The sequence below is a fragment of the Perna viridis genome, chromosome 11 (genome assembly GCF_037379345.1).
Source record: "Perna viridis isolate PV_CMFRI_1.1 ecotype Kerala chromosome 11, ASM3737934v1, whole genome shotgun sequence".
NCBI lineage: Eukaryota > Metazoa > Mollusca > Bivalvia > Mytilida > Mytilidae > Perna > Perna viridis.
The window spans coordinates 10,179,318-10,197,014 of record NC_142455.1 but is presented as its reverse complement, the minus strand read 5'-3'; the positions used below and the strand labels follow the sequence as shown (position 1 = coordinate 10,197,014).

The 17,697-nt window shown below is 31.6% G+C and overlaps 1 pseudogene across 1 annotated transcript; it reads left to right on the top strand.

Moving 5' to 3' along the window:
* Positions 1-7,999: 7,999 nt before the first annotated feature.
* Positions 8,000-16,623, top strand: LOC148602931 (arylsulfatase B-like; annotated as a pseudogene). Its single transcript, XR_015916784.1, has 10 exons — positions 8,000-8,155; positions 8,669-8,780; positions 9,334-9,385; positions 10,305-10,408; positions 12,682-12,788; positions 13,111-13,169; positions 14,423-14,524; positions 14,691-14,703; positions 15,000-15,126; positions 15,985-16,623. The product of XR_015916784.1 is annotated as an arylsulfatase B-like (transcript).
* Positions 16,624-17,697: the final 1,074 nt, after the last annotated feature.

The following is a 17,697-nucleotide window of genomic DNA, read 5'->3' as shown; positions in this document are numbered from 1 at the left end:
TGTGATAATTGTAATATTCAAGTATAACACTTTTTATTTTCGCAGTAGGTTGTTTTATTAAAAATACTATGATTGAACCTAAGTGTTTTTGTGCTACTTTGTATTATACAAACAATATAACGAGAAAAGGTTGGTTAATATTTTATACATTTTAAGATAATAGTGGGCGATGTCATTATAAGGTAGTCAATGAGAAATAAAGTGATATTCTTGGAAGCAATGAGAGCCTGGTTTTAGACTGACAGGAAGTGACGGCGAGCGAAACCTTTCATACAGAGCTAGATAGTTTCATATATTCATATAGTATGAAGGAACGCCTACGCAGTCTGATGAGATACACATTTATTTGTGTGCTGTCACTTTTATATTACTTGCGTGGTTTAATGATTACATTTTGTGTCCACGTCATGTAGTAACGTCATTACGTTATTTTGTATCCACGTCATGTAGTAACGTCATTACGTTATTTTGTATCCACGTCATGTAGTGACGTCATTGCGTTATTTTGTATCCACGTCATGTAGTAACGTCATTACGTTATTTTGTTTTTTCCTTTACATTCTGCCATTTACGTTTTTAGGATCTGTCGTTTTATGATTATGTTTTTTCATCATATATTTTACGTTATGTGGATTTATTTTTACGCTCAGTGTTTTTATATATATATATATATATATATATATATATATATATATATATATATATATATATATATATATATATATATATATATATATATATATATATATATATGAGGTCTTTTCCTTTTTACTATATTTCGATATATAACGTTTTGGGCCTTTTTATTTACGTTATGTAAGCAATATCTAATGACGAAAATACCAACCAGAACTTGTCTGCGCGGTTCAGTTTTTTATGACGTCCATTTTGTTAACATGGAAGACATTCTAAGAAATCTAGGACTCAAAAGATTTGAAAAATCCTTCAAGGTAAAAAACTGTGCCTAGATATTATTGGGCAGCTTTCAATTTACGACATGGAATGCTTAGGCGTAAAGAACAAGGGAAAATGAAGAAAATTAGAACGGAATGCTTAACATTAGGAAAAAAACTAACCACCAAGGACAATAAATACTCTAGAATTTGACACTCCAAAGAAAGTACTCGTAGGTCTTATAGTCAAAATTTACAGTTTTCGACATGAGCAGGGTCCTATAGGTTTCTGAGGGTACCATTTACTGAAAATTCTGGTGCTTCAACATTAGCAAGAACCAGTTTGATGGTATAGAAGATCACATTTTAGTTCAGCGTGTGAGAGACGTTACGACAGACTTTCCGCGTTATTATAAAGTCATGCTACGCCAGATTCTTCGTAAAAAGGGGACAAAGATTAGTATTTCACATTGTACATGTAAGAATTATACAAAATTTGAATTATGATTGATACAAAAAATTGTCTCAATATCAATTTGTGGCGTCAAGTAGTCTTAGACATTTGACAATCATATTTCAAACGAGCCCTTATAGAAAATATATTTGGCATTGTTTAATGTGTTCGCAAAGTTAGAGTTAAAATATCAAAGATGATTTGAAATTAATTATTTGTTGAGGGGAGATGGATCGTATGACGGACGAACAGACAAGGATATTCCAATACCCAACTTATTCCTCGAGTGGGATTATACTACCAATCATTTTAACATGATTTGCATACCCTTCAGGAGCACTTGACACCACTCTTGTTTTGTGGGACTCCATATTACCTAAACTTTAAGTTTCAGTTGCTTTCATGTCTAACCGAGTGTGGTGTCTATGATGTTTGAGTACACTTTCCTTTGTAGTTTTGGCCGTTGGAATTTTGCTGCACTTTGATATTTCGTTATTCCGTGTATTCCTTTTCAAAACCCGTGTAAAGTAGGGCATTAGAAAGAGTTAATGATCAACTCTCAGTGTAGTTTTGCTTATGAATTAACCTTTCATTTTGTACGTATTGCTCGTCGTTATAGGTTATTTTAAAGGTCAGAGCAGCGGTAGTAGTTTTTGCGTAGAGAATACTAATAGCAGGACGGAAGCCTAGCTAAATTTTTATAACGACTATATCAACTTTGTAATACCAACTAAGTTTACTTTTTATTTCAATCTAATTAACTTATTCAGTACCATTTCACATAAAATTAAAAATTTGTTGCACATGATATGAATGGATTCCTTATTATTGTGTGTTTTTGTATTTATTTTTAACATTTCTTTTCTGAAAGGTTTCTGATTTTGACACTTTTCCGTCACAGATAGGAATAGAACGAATTACTTAGAATGTACTATGAGTAGGGGAGATAACTCTATTATATTCTAATCTTGCAAACTGTTTTAGTTGTAGACAGAAAGTCTTTGTAATAAGGGTAACAACAAAATTACCGAATACTCTTTCGATCCATAATTAAGTCAAGTCTAAAATGAATCTGACAAAATAGATAGTACATCACCGGAGTAGCTGGTACCGCAATAGTACTGACTTGGTACAGGCACTTCAAAACGAAATGTTAGGTAAAATCTAGGTTTTACAGCGTGCCAAACCTCCCACTTCCATTGCGGGGTGAATATACCGGTTGATTAATTATTTTATACGTTCTAATATTCAAATTTAAAAAAAAAAAGCAACGTTTAAATACTTCTTTCAAATTACTTAGATTACCATTCGATACAAATTCACAATGAATATGTTAATTTAGATACTTTCAACTTGTTTTTTTTTTTTACTTTATTTCATAAGCGGCAATTTAGTCATATATTGTGCATATCCGCCGCTGGTGACCTGAGTCTATATTTTAGCGATCCTAGAGTCGCTAACGATATTGACCAGGGAAGCAGATTGGATAATACGATAACCATTTTGTAATCATAAAGTAAAAAGAAATTGAATTTCTTTAAATACAAAAAAACTGACTCCTTCTGCACATTTTATCGCTTCCAGAAGAGACAATAGTTCTAATATGATAAAATGAATCCGTACGATTTTCTCTATTAGGTATTTGGTTTAAAAGAAGTCGATCGATTGCGACAAAATATGTATTCTGCTGCTGAGATCTTTTTAGAGGAAACGGAATCCTTGTTGATACCAAGCGGCAGCAGGGCTGGAGGACTAGAGTTAAAAGATGACTATTATTTTATGTATCTATTTAAAAAAATCGCTGTTCATAAATCGAGGTCAAATAAACATCAGTATACCTATAACGGCAGTATATGTGTTTTAATGGACACAAGCAATATAGCGTTAGGTTTTACAAGGTTAAAAGTAATCAAAAATAGACAGTCAAAGGCATCAAAAAATTAAATATTTAGTAATAAGATTCTCTCTCTTTTTTTTTTTTTTTTTTTTTTTTGATTGTTTTTTTTTTTTTTTCTTTTTTCAGGAGTAATTGTATCCTCTAATATCCCAAGTGAACGGTCAGTTTTAGATCATACTATCCGTTAGTATTTAAAGAGTTATCAAGGGAACCTAGATTCTAGTGGGAATTAAGAAATGTTATTCATAGACAAAGACCAAACATAGAAAACAGACCGACACAAACAATAATTAAACTGGAAGCATGAACCAGGTACACCGGTAGGGTTAGCGTCCTCTGCTTTTCTAGAAATACCTACCGAGCTGTTCATAAACGTCAAGTCTAGGGTAGACGAAAAAGCCAAAGAAAACTATGACATGATAAAAATGTCGGTTCTCATGGTTCAGATGGAAACACTGCAACGATCCACGAGTTCATGATGATGACCATAAAACTTCTGTAGTGATTATTTCAATTTTGTGTCAACATAATCCTGTTCCAGAGGCCTAATTGTAAGAAGTAAAGCGCGATGCAAAAAGTATGCATAATTACGGAAAGCTCTGACATAACGTCTGAGTTGTGATATTTCTAATTTATGTAGCGTGGTTCACGGTACTTGGAACTTTTAGAAAGGACCTTAGGGAGAGATTCGTTTTCTACGATGGAAAATATTTTCACGTTTTTGACATATTTGTTGATTTTCATTTAAGCTGTTGATATCCATGTTTTCTTTCTTACTGTTTGCCACATTGTCAAATACTTGCATATACATTGCTTTTGTAGAACTTAATTGTGCCTGAGTTAGCAAAATAAACTTGTCTTGCCTTGACTTGATAGTGGTATTTCAAAGAGTAATCAAGGGAACCAAGGTTATAGCAGTAATCAAAAGAATGTAATCCAGGGACAAAGACCAGACATGGAAAATAGACATACACAAAGTAACTAAAATACCATTTTAAAAAATTCTAAAATTTTCAATTTTTTTTTTATTTGTGTCAGTACTTCTTTTTTACTCCTATATCGGACTAGTTAAGGTCTATTCACAGTTTTTTTATTTCTTTTCTGAATTTGTAAATGTACGGTCATGTTCATATGCGTGGTAATGTTAGTGAGCATGATAATGTTAATATGCATTGTAATATTAATGTTCATTATAATGCTAAGGGTATAGTAATGTTGATATGCAAGGGAAATCAATATGCATGGTAATGTTAATGTGCATGGTAATGTTTATGTGCATAGTAATGTTAATATGCATGGTAATGTTAATATGCATGGTAATGTTAATATGCATGTATATGACAATGTGTATGTTAATGTATAGGTGATGTTTATTGAATGAAACCTTCACAAACCGATGACCTTTCTTCGTGTATATTTCTACGCCTTACGTTTTCAAAATTAAAAAAAAATGACGGAAACTGATTTCGGTTAAAGTTAGATAACTCATACAAGAAATAGTTTGACCGTTTTGACCGACGGGACATTTTTGTTGGCCAAGTACCATACAAACATTATTCATTTTCAGATTGTCTCTATCTATATAAGATTTTCTTATAGATGCAAAAACAGCAAATACATGAAAGGGGAGATAAATCAAGGCGCGCTAATCTATCATTTTCCCGCAAGTCCATCACTCATAGCCCTAGTCATTTAGATTTATAGCCTGAAGCGTCGTAACAATTTTTCGCTTACGTTCCTTGTCATATCCATTATGAGAAGTCACGGAAGAAAAAAATGATAAGAATCAAAAGGATTACAGTAAGGTAATGTGGGGAAGATCTTAAACAGCAAAAAAAGATTTCGATGCTTTTAAGGACCTTCCATTAGAAAGCAATTATTGTCTTCTTTTCATACTACTAACTACACATCAATTAAAAAAAAACAATGAGATCATTTGGTCGTAACACACAATACTAAAACCCTAAGATACGTTTGCACCATTCCTTATGATGCAAACTGGCTTTAAATAATCTAGACATACTTTTGGTGCTTGATTTGGTTTCAGATTTCGATATTTATGGTTTTGTATACTTCTTGCATACAATTTACGTTTGGATCGTGTAATTCCTGCATATCTGGTTTCAATGCTGTTCATCAGAAGTCGCTTTCTGCAACGCATATACAGCATACCTGAATTTGCAATAATTATATTACCAATACTTTTTGTATTTAAACGACTTTTTATGATAGAGTGTGGTCTCTTATAGTTTTAATTTCAATGATACATTTATATGGACTGTATTGCACTAATATCATATCAATTGGCATCGATTGTTACATACAACTTAAATCACTTTAACAAAGAAGACACAAACTTCAATATTTGTCTTGAACTTTGTGAAGACACGTTAAGATCAGGATTTAAAATAATAAGATATGACTAAAAACACAGACAAAAAGTTGTTGATACCACGACCTTCTGTAATAGAGGCAAGCACGCAACCCTGAGATCGCCAAGGCGGTTCAATAAGATCTTGCTATTAAAAATAAACATTTTAGGCAGCGTATGAGGCGTATTTGTATAACATTAGTCCAAAATGCTGTCATCCTTCTCGTGGCAATTTAGTATAACAGCTTTAACTGCACGAATTAGGTATAAAATACTGTTCAATCAAAACTGTCGCTGAGCCTTATCTATATAGGTGAAAAGGTCTAATAGGAATGTCCGTATAACAAATGACATTATCAGAAAAAGAAGTAGATGGACACTTAATTCCAACCAATACTCGGATATAATAATCATAATAGTGCTGATAAACATGGTAAAAATGACTGACGTAAACATTGTGCGAACACTATAGTTTGAAATTGATTAATTTATCAGTTTTTTATGGAATAGTAAGGAAATGCACAATTGTTTTGTGCGACAAGAGCAATATTTTGATTATAGGTAACATATATAAAGTTCATACGCTAGCTACATACACCACTGATACAAAATGAAAAGTAGCGTAATTGAGGTAAATAAATCATGACTAGCTAGGATAAAATAATATAATAAAAATCAAAACCAGATATCCGGCGTCGGTTTCACAAAAAGTCGTAAGCGTGAAATTGATCGTAAATCATGACGTCACAATGCTATTTTAGTTTATGACGTCATTACTTACGATCAAATTTACACTTACGACTTTTTGTGAAATCGAGACCAGTTTTAGTTTACGTCAGCACCAGCCTGGCGTCCAATATCCACCGAACTTAGAATGGTTTGAAGCAGGATCATTTTTATGTGTTAACGGTGGTACAATGTATCTTTTATAATAATCAAGTCTCTCCTTCAATTGCTTGATTAAAATCATTTCTAATTTCATTCCAATATCGCGGTTAATTAATTTCGTGTCAATTATTTTCGCAAGCTATATGTTTTCATTTATTTCAATAGCAAGAATAAAATCTTGAAAATAGATCGCCGCAAATAAGTTTCTTTAAATATATATTCACGCATGTCAACCTCCCCCCTCCCCCATTCAATTTTGTTTGTTTCTTGTTCAGAAACAGTTACTGATCACATAACTTGTCTTAGTTTTTCATTTTGTCGTTGCGTTTTTGAGATAAAAATTATACAGACTTTATATATTTATATTTTATATATATTTTTATATAAATGGAATTGGCACTTTGCAAGAGTTCTTGATTTAATTTCGTCGGTTGATTTAAGTTGAAGATGAATGTATAAATTCAAAAATTGCAGATCTAAATGCAGAAATTGTTGTCGTTCTGTGGAAGTATAGCATATGTAGACTGAAAGAGCGTTCGTTTGGCGGGTTTTTTTACACCACGAATTACTGTACCACTGGTAGAGTCTGAATTTTATGTGGAATAGTACTTAAAATTTCATTCAATCTCGTGGTTAATTAATTTTGTGTCGCCAAATAATGTTGGTTTAAAGTATTGTGTATGGTGTATATTATCCAGAGCCAATGCAAAACATTAATGTTTGAAGAGAAAATTTCTAAACTGAATTTGATCTGTATAAATATTCCATGGTTAGTGACTTTAAAAGAATGAGAAGATCATGTAACTTCACTCGTTTAGATCAAATCGTTTACTGTCAAACATAGACATAATATGAATTGTAAAAAATGAATTTTTAATAGCAATTTTATGTTTTGCACGTTCTCTTTTAAAACTTTACTTTTGCGAGTGTTCGTGAAAAGCATGTCTTTTTTCTAAATTATTCGTTTATCTATCGCCATATGTATGTAGTGTACGCGACCTATTCAACCGTTCAATGTATATTGAAGAAGTTATGTAAGAGAATTGGACTTAGTATGTTGTTTATACAAGAGGAGATAATTGTTCTCAAATGCATACATGCGAATGGAGATAATCCAATTGCAGATAAATTCTTCTTAAACTAGTTTATCCAACTTATGGCTTTAACATGATTGAAGTTCAAAAAAGCTTGCTCACAGATATATCTTCTTCGAAATAAATGTTTAAGGCAGGAGTATTACTTTTATTTCTGTATTTTGTATTTGTTTACCACATTTTCTTTGTTTTTTCTTTTATTCATTTATCTGTTATTTATGTATTCAGATTCTTTTTATTAATTTCTCTCAATATAAGTATCTATATTTTCTTCATCTAGCATCAAATTTTGATTTTGTTTTATCCACATACCCTGTATTGGTGTCCTACAAATTAACCTTTTATTATCAAAATTTATCTAAACATAATTTGTGTTATACTCTAATCAATCCCTGGTAATAAGATAGCAATACCAAGTTTGTCAGATCAGGGTATAGTGACATAACATGAAAACACAAGTGTTATTTGATACCGTTTTGTTTCTATTGACGTTTGCAGTTTTTGTGGCGAGTGGAAATCAAAGACCAAATATTCTATTCATCGTGGCGGATGATCTAGGCAAGTCGTTATGTTTTTGTTTTATACGCATATTTCTTAGAACGGTCTCCATCTCTGCACCAAAAATCGTATGATACATAAAAACATTCGACTAATGGGTGGAAGTGTTTCTTAAGGAGAACACTTGAGTTTATATCCGTAAAATTGGCCTCTTCTTCAATAAAGTGTACTTAAGACCATATTTTGTTTGCAGGGGTTACAATTTCGTTGATTAGGTGGTCCGAAAAAGGGCAATGGTTTGTGTTTACCTATTGTCAACATGGTACATGTATGTCTCTTTTCCAAGTCTAGTGTTTGCTCCTGGATTACATTTTTTTTAATTCCACTAAAATTTCGGTTCCCTTGATTACTCATTGTTACATGCATAAAAATAGTTGTTGTCCATTATGTACGAATCTATTTCAAATTTATTTCCGTCCACCTGCGTGAAATTTCATTATTGAAATAATAAATCTGTACAGCATAATAATAAGCAAAATGATGTCTCCGATAATTGTTAATTTCTATCCACAGGTTGGAATGATGTTGGATTTCACAACCCTAATATCATATCCCCTAACATCGACTATCTAGCTAAGAATGGTATGATACTCAACCAGTCGTATGTACAGCCAATATTTTCTCCGTAAGTAAAAGAGTATTTTAGCATTGTTTTATTTGTTAATATTGTTTTGTTTTGTTTTGTTTTATTATTTGTATGCTTCTTTTTCTTTTTATTTTTTTCGCCTTTTCATTACTGGCATTGGTTATTCATATTTTATATCAATTGGTTTATTCCAATTACTGGAGATCGTAATACACTGTAATGAAATAACCTTAGTGAACTTCAATTAATTCAATGTGCTTTTTTATTATTATCATTATTATTATTATTATTATTATTATTATTATTATTATTATTATTGTTTGCAGATGGTTAGTAATTTTGTTAACACTATGGTACATCTTACACAAGCTATTTTACATACTTGAAGTTTTAATTTCGTTAAGCCAAATTCTTCAAACTATGTTTTAGATATTTTGGAAAAAAATAAAAATTATTATTGGCTGTATCTTCTTCTTTTCTTTGTTATTTTGTTTTTAATTTTCCATATTTAGGAAAATTGTTGTAATGTTATTCATTTATATATCATATAGTATTCGTACTAAAAATTTATATTATATATCACAAATTACAGGTCAAGAAATGCATTTTTATCAGGATACTATCCGTTCCGCTCAGGTTTACAGGTAAGAATTATGTAGATTATCGTTCAAATGTTCATTCATTTGACATGTTTATTCATGTCGCAAATCTTTTAATAATATTTTGTAATATTTTGCCTATTATTAAAACAAAAACTTTATCAACATTTTTGTCTTCAACTATATTTATTATGTTCGTGATACAAGATACAATGTACAACTGGTTACTTTTGGATAATCTACATATGTACAATGAACCGTGTTTTCAAATCAGTCCTTTGGCAGACAAGACATACTTAAGCATTAATTTAAGGAGCATCTTACGACGCTTTGTTGGTGTGTATAGGAATGATTTCGAAGTTGCTTTAAAACAGCTATAACAAAGATGTCCTAATGCCGAAAATTTGTGTAATTATAAAACCAATCGTAATGATTTCTAACATTTTTTCAGTTGCTCATTTACTTTTTTTACTTTGTGTGTATGATTTTAGTTACTTTATGTTCTTTGTTGTGTATGTCTGTTTTCCATGTCTGGTCTTTGTCCCTGGATTACATTCTTTTGATTACCGCTATAACATTGGTTCCCTTGATTACTCTTTCAGATATTATGGTAACCACATTTATATTTTTGGCTAGGACTTTTTTTCTGTCTTGTAAATATTGTAATGATGCAATCTCTCAATTTATTATATTTTTAGATATTGATTTTCTGTTTTGCTCTGTTTCGAGGACAGACCATGAAAGGCTGTTCGTTGTCTTAAACGTTTGACAAGATTGTCGATAACAAGACATAAGTGTATCTTACAATTGCATTAAGATTTGTTTTATGTGTAAATTTTGGATACTTTTGTCAACAAAATGCAAGCTCAGTTCGTTTCTGCAGTTTCAAAGATTTCAATCTCTGGTAATAACGAAAGACATTTTTTTGCATGAACTAATCGTTAAATGTCAATATCTATTTCAGAATTTTGTTATTTTACCCGCGGCACCATCATGTGCACCCTTGAATAGAACATTTTTACCTCAGAAGCTGAAACAACTTGGATATTCGACGCATATGATTGGAAAGTAAAATGCTACGTGTTTTGAGTATAATTCTGTCTAAGAGTCACGCAAGCTCCGAACCAGCGTCTGACGTCCGCAATTTACTCAAGGCGCTGCAGCCAACCCTCTAGAAAGATGCAAAAATTTTGCAAAGTCGGAAAAAGTAAATTATAAATTATTTCGCGTGACGTTATCCGATTGTCATGCGACGTTGTTTTTTTTTTTTTTTGTTTTTTGTTTTTTTTTTTTTTGGAAAGTGTCCAAGGAATTCGAAAGGCCTGTATGCAGCGGTTAGTAAGAGACGGAACGGACGTCTGTCGCGGCATAGAGCTTGGAGCTTGAGAGTCATGCAGACGATGATTCATCATCAACGTAGCCAATACAGTGAAACCTGTCTAAACCTGTCCAAATCCCGTACTCCGAACACCTGTGTAAATCAGACATTTTCTGTAGTTTAATACTTTTTAATAGAAAACCGTACACCTGCATTTAATGAAAGTCCAACATGGATAAGGTTTAGACTGGTTCCATCGTACAATAGATCCCTAAAATATTTCCTGCTATCTTTTCCTGTAACGATGCTGTTTATCATTAATAATTTTTATGGAATAAATTGTAAAATAATGTGCAAATTTTGGCGAGAAATTCTCGAATTTTTTGTCAATATGTTCTGCGCCATACTTTTGTTGAAACGTTCACGTTTTGAAAACATTGTCAATAACTGATTCTGAAAGTTGTCGGCTCAAATCATTTCTTTTTAATATACGATGTACACGAATTCGTATTGTCTGTTTTTGTATGAATTGTATGTGAAGCTACTTTTCAATACAATATAGTTCAATCAGACAAAATAAATCATGCATAAACATCTAAATGTGCTTCACATGGTACATGTACGTGGCTAGCTTCATATGTTAATCACACGATAAAATATTCATACATTTCGTATAATCGCATATAATTGTCATATGTAAATTGTGTAATAAGCTAGATATTCAACTCATGTGACTCTCACATGATTACCATATGCACAGGATAAACTAGATATCTAGATCACATGGTTAACGTTCGATTGTCACAGCTAAACATTGACAATCCTTGATAAATAAAAAATGTACTTTTATCAAGAGTACATTTAAGGATGTAGACCTAGGGTAAAGGACACAACTCTTAAAAAATCATTGGAACGTTTATATTCAGCATTTTCCATCTATCTCATGTAAACATCAAAGTAACTTGGATTGATTTCATTCTGTTTCAAATGAAAGCTTGATAAGCCTTGGTGAATTTAATATGATACAAACACATCACGATTTCAAGAGTTGTGTCCTTTACCCTAGGTCTACCTCCTTAAGAAAAGTTATATTTTACGCTCGATGAGTAAATTACCTTAGTCACATTGTGAACACTTAATGCCAACGTAGCAGTGTTTTCTTAAGTTTGCTGTTTTGGGCATTGAGTTTATTTCAAATAGATCAGTCATTCCTTACAATCTAATTTTAACATCAAAATTCCACGAGTAAATTATTACAAAAACGTTGATGACGTCAAAGTCACATAACAAAATTTGGTGTACGAGATGGTGGATAACATTTTTTTTTACCTAATTAGAAGACGTGTTACTTCTGAAATTAAATTATTATGCTATAATTACCTGTAAAGTTGATTTTATTAAAGATAACCATATTCACGTTCGGTCCATATGCTTCTCATGTGTGGCACCTATTACTATATAAAACAATATTATGCAAATGACTTCAGTACACAAAACGTAGTGATTAAAAAACAGGAAGAAAAACTAACACGCAAAAGACACAAGGTCTTTAAGTATTAAGAATAAAATGTTTAACTATTAAGCATCTTGTATTATATATTGAGTTACATTTCTTATCTATTGTTAATTTGTTTTGTTTTCTTTCTTTTTTTTTTCGTTTATATCTTATTTGATAGTTTTACGAGATCACAATTACCGCTTTTTTTTTCTTAGTTTATACTGTTTTATAGCTGACTGTATCTTACGTTCTACATACCATATATACTACGAAGCATAACAATCATATAAAATGAAACCTGTGTAAACCAAACCCTGAATAAATTGGAAATTTGTCTACACTTGATACTTTTTGAAGTCCCTACATATAAGTTGAATGCAGTTTGACATTTTGTAATCCGTACACGAGTTTAAACTGAACGTAATCTTTTGTACAAAAGGGATTTGTTTCATAAAAATTCCACTGTATTGTTGAAATAGCTCCCTGTATACTGTAGAATTGAATTGCTTTCGTTAATTGTTTCAGATGGCACCTTGGAATGTGTAAGTGGGAATGTACACCAACGTACCGAGGGTTTGATACATTTTATGGATATTACAATGGTCAGGAGGACTACTATAACTATACTGTTAGTGAGTGATCCATTTTCGTGGTTTTTGTAATTTGACGAAAGCACAAATTTCCATAGAAATTTTAACATTTAGAATAATTTAATCCACAAATATAACATTAACGAACACAAACAAATTATGAAATCACGAAAATAAGTACCCACAATTAAAAGAATCATTTTTGAACATTCTTTATACCGTCTTACCTATATTTTTCTTTCTACTTCTATCTGTTCGGGAAGTCGACACTTTTTTTCTTTTGAAATTCTCGTAAATTGATATTGATATTTTGCAAGAGAAAATAAATCATTCATTTCTGAAAGTGATTCTATTAATCCTTTAGAAGGAGGATCTGATTTCCGTGACAATAAAGACCCAATCAAACCAAATGAGTATTCGACCGTAAGTACAATTGATAAACCATGATTTCGAGTATTCGACCGTAAGTACAATTGATAAATCATGATTTCGAGTATTCGACCGTAAGTACAATTGATAAATCATGATTTCGAGTATTCGACCGTTAGTACTCTCTGCAAATAATGATTTTAAGTATTTGACAATTAGTAAATTTGGTAAATCATGACCTCACAGTAAGTGCCTTGAATATTTTTAAACAATGTTCATTCACAATTTAACGACCCGTGGTTAAGTTGGCAATATGTCAGCCATTACCCTTTTTCTTGAGATTTTTTCCTATGTTTCATATATTTATTTAACTGTGTTTTAAAACAGACATTTACTTAAAATTTGTTCATAAATGTAATATTCGGGGTGCGTGAACTTTTTTCAGATGTTTTTTTTTCTTTATGTAGGAAAAATGAGAGATATCTTCACCAAACTTAATAGCTGTATAAATGTGATTGAATGCATATTTTGGATTATTTTAGATGGCCATCATTTTAAAATGGTCGCCATTCAAAATAAGGTACCCCTTGGAAATTTGTGTAAATGTCATCAGAATTTTATAAAACTTGATATTTAGGCTTAAAATTCATGGTTAATTCAATTGGGAATATTAACCCATAGATGTACACTTCACAAAACAAATAAAAGAAGGGGTGCTTCGGTCGAAAAGGGGTATATGTTATAATATAGGACATCGTTATATCTCGTAAATCTAAGTAGCCATCAACCTGAAAATTGGTGTGGTGGTAGAGTTTAATGATCTCTATAACATTATACTAAAAAAGTGAATTGAAATTTTATGTGTTGCTATGGTAACGAACAAAATGAAAGTTTTAGTTGATTTTTATGATGTTTCAGATGTTTTTCCTTTATGTAGGAAAAATGACTTTAGATATCTTCATCAGAACTAAAAGATATATAAAACCATCCAAGTGTGAATAAATGTCATCTTTTGGATTATTGTAAATGGCCGCCATCTAAAATAAGGTACCCCACTGAAAAACAGTAGAAATTTCATCCAAATTTTATAAAACTTGGTATGCTTAAAATTGTATACTGAATTTAATTTTTTTTCTGTGAAATTGGGGAAGGTGAGGGGACTTGTATGTGACTTGCTTGCAAGTACAACTTGAAACTTGTTTCTCGTGTGTTTTCTTACTTGGAGCATGTGTACTAATTAATAAACCTTTACAAATAATATTCATGTAATACAACAAATATGCGCTAATTGTGAAATTTCTTTTCAGTACGCCTATGCCCGGCGAGCCGACCAGATTATATCCAAGCACGATACCAGTAAACCAATGTTTCTATATCTACCGTTTCAGTCGGTCCATGAACCAATAGAGGTATAAATATGTTAATATGTACACAAAATATAATAGGCTCTAAACCTAAATGATAATCATGTGATATAAATGGTAGGCAAAGAAATATATTAATTTATGGAGGTTGGCCTAGGGGATACAACTCTTAAAATTACGGCCTGGCACGTTTTCTTTTCCTATTGTCTAGACCCGCGCCTATGGTAATATATAGTATGTTTTTCTTATCTATCATTGTAGTACTAAATATCGTGGAAAACCATTTTAGCATTGCCTATTGCCATACATAGCATTTTTATTCATGTGTGAATTACTCCGCGGTTAGACCAAACTGTAACGTGACAATGAAACGGAATGTCTCTAGAACTTCTTTTTGATCGGTTAAAATTTTCCAGTCACCCAATTTCTCCTGCCTAGGTTCGAAGTTTTAACGTACGTCAAACTAATTCTAAATCATTTCTGTTTTACATGTGATAATTCATTATTTTCATTGAAACAGTACCTGGAATTGATGGAATAAACCACTGGGATACTTGACGTAACGGGATGAAAACAACAAGGAGGACTGAATTCTTTTACAACCTAGATACTTCATGGCTCCCTATTAATGGGCATGCTGCTATCAGGTAAGTGTTTCTATGACCTGTTTTTAAGTTAAGTAGTTGATTTCAATAGTATGCATTGTTAAATGGTTCAAGTGGTAATAAATGAAAAGATACCAACTATTTTATATGAAATAAAAACAAAAACAAAACACCGGTGATGTCTTCAATGTATTAGCCCCACTGCAAGTACGTACATTGCAACTTTTTCAGGCCATTTAATTGTATAGGTTTTGAACTTCAGTTTAATTTCCTACACAAGATTTGTATTGTTTAGTTTCAATTTGACGTAAAGCAACACAAAAATAAAAACAAAATCAGGGTAATTAAGTCCGTAATCCTTTTCGGTTTCTGATACTTCTTTGTATCACTGCAAAATCAAGACTTGAACTAATAATGATAGTATAGCAGTTCAACACAGGTGTGTTTGATTGACAATACGTTTCTGATACAACATTCAAATGTTATTACACAAGGTAGAATCTCTCAGTAAAGGAATTGGCTTACTATATCAATAGTTTTCATTCTGAGTACTTCTTGTAAGCATTTTTGGGGGGAATATACACAGCCAAATGTGCCACATATGATAATCATATGATTTTCATATGTTCGTGAAAAACATAAGATTATCATATGATAATCATGCGATAATCATATGTATACCGAAACATATGATTATCATATGGTGCTCGATTTATATGAATCATATGATGCCTGTGTAGATCGCCCTACATATTTGATTCTTATGTTCCTGGGTTCTTTTAAAGGGAGATAACTCTAACATATTAATGCCAAATATATTTTCTCTAAAGCCTCCTTGAAAGACGTGTGCAGTATATCGAGATTTGTCAAGTCAATATGATTTAAATCTGTTATTTACAGAGTCGGTAATTACAAACTAATTGAGGAATATGCTGGTCCTTGTAATGGCTGGTACCCTGTTCCGACCTCTGAGGAAGATGGGGAAGTCGAGAAACCAATCGATTTAGGATATTATCAATTATATGACGTTTTAAGTAAGTTTTATAAATCTTTTGTTGAATCTAATCGTATATTATCAGCGCATGAAAAAAATTTAAATCCTATTTACGATGATAAATTGATCAATAACATGGACTGAATACAAAACATGCACTGTTATTAAATGAAACAAGAAATTTAAAGTTTTTTCTGCAGTTCAGATAGTCGAATTCAAGTAAATCCTGTTGAGGTAATTCTACAGGGTGTTAACATCAGAATGTTTGGTGGTAGGACTAAAAATCCGAAATATCTGGTTTTCAAAACTAAGTTTATTACCCAGTATTCGCCAAAATTAGAAACGCGAACATATTTTTATATCATTTTGCGTACAAAATTGTCAAATTGCACTCCAGAAAAAATAAATCTACAAATTTTATGTATCCTTCTGAATAAAGAACACTAAGGATAGTACTGGTAGTAAAAGTCAATACTGATAGTGAAGATTGATCAAAGAATCATTCAAGTTAAGTTTGGCGACAGTGAAATTCCAAGTCTAGTTGTATTAGCTTAACATTGAACTTGTTCAAATAAAGATTCATATTATTTACTAAATACTCACTTAAAATCAACTGCAATTGTTCTGATTGTTTACCATTCTATTTTCGCAAGCATCATTCTGTGCTGACTTTGCAAGCATTTAAAAAGTCACTACGAATGAAAAGATTGGTTAGTAACTTATCATATATACATCTGTAAATGTTTACTGCTTTTATTTTTTGATGATCCAAATGAGCGGCACAATCTACATTTAAAGGAAAGTAATATTTTAAGGCAACTAAAGGAAAGACTTGACATTTTTAAGAAATATATTGTGCCACCAGTATCGCGAAAGAATGATCCAAATTCTAACCCTAATAATTATGGCGGGTTTTGCACACCAAGGTGGTGCTAATGATGTGGAAATGGATACGATAGTGGTTTCAGTAATATCCTTGGAGCCCTCTTTTGTTTTGTTCCTTTTTTTATTTCACTTGAAATACAATGTTTTAATTTTATTTGTACGTTCTTGGCGTTCTAAAATGTTATTCATATCACTGATTTCTCGTACATCAAAAAATCAGTACATTTTATAGATTCATTTGTTTTTTACCAATTACGTTTTTTCCAATCGCTACTAACATTAATAAGAACAAACTTCAAAACTCAAGTCTCAAACAAGAAAGTCCATGGATTTAAAAAAAAAAACAGTATAACCAGCAAATGAAGTCATGCAACACATAAAGATCAAAACTTTCACGCAGCAAGAACCCAAGTAAAAGCAAAGGGTGAACAAGGTCCTCTGAATAGATACATGTTAACAGTGTATGCTCTCTAAGAATGCGTCATTTTGTTCTGTGAAGGTCAAAGTCTGTAACATATTCAAGAATATGTATGAGAGATGTAGGTCGTCAGTCACATTCTCTAAAATCTTGGAATTTCAAATACAAAGTTATATCGTTTTTCTGGAACAAATACATTGCAATCATTGATGTATACAACGTCATATATTAAAGTAATGTGATATACATATTTATATATATAATCAAGTCTAAGCTACTTCCCAACTCTAGAATTTGGTCGCTCACTCAACGGTTT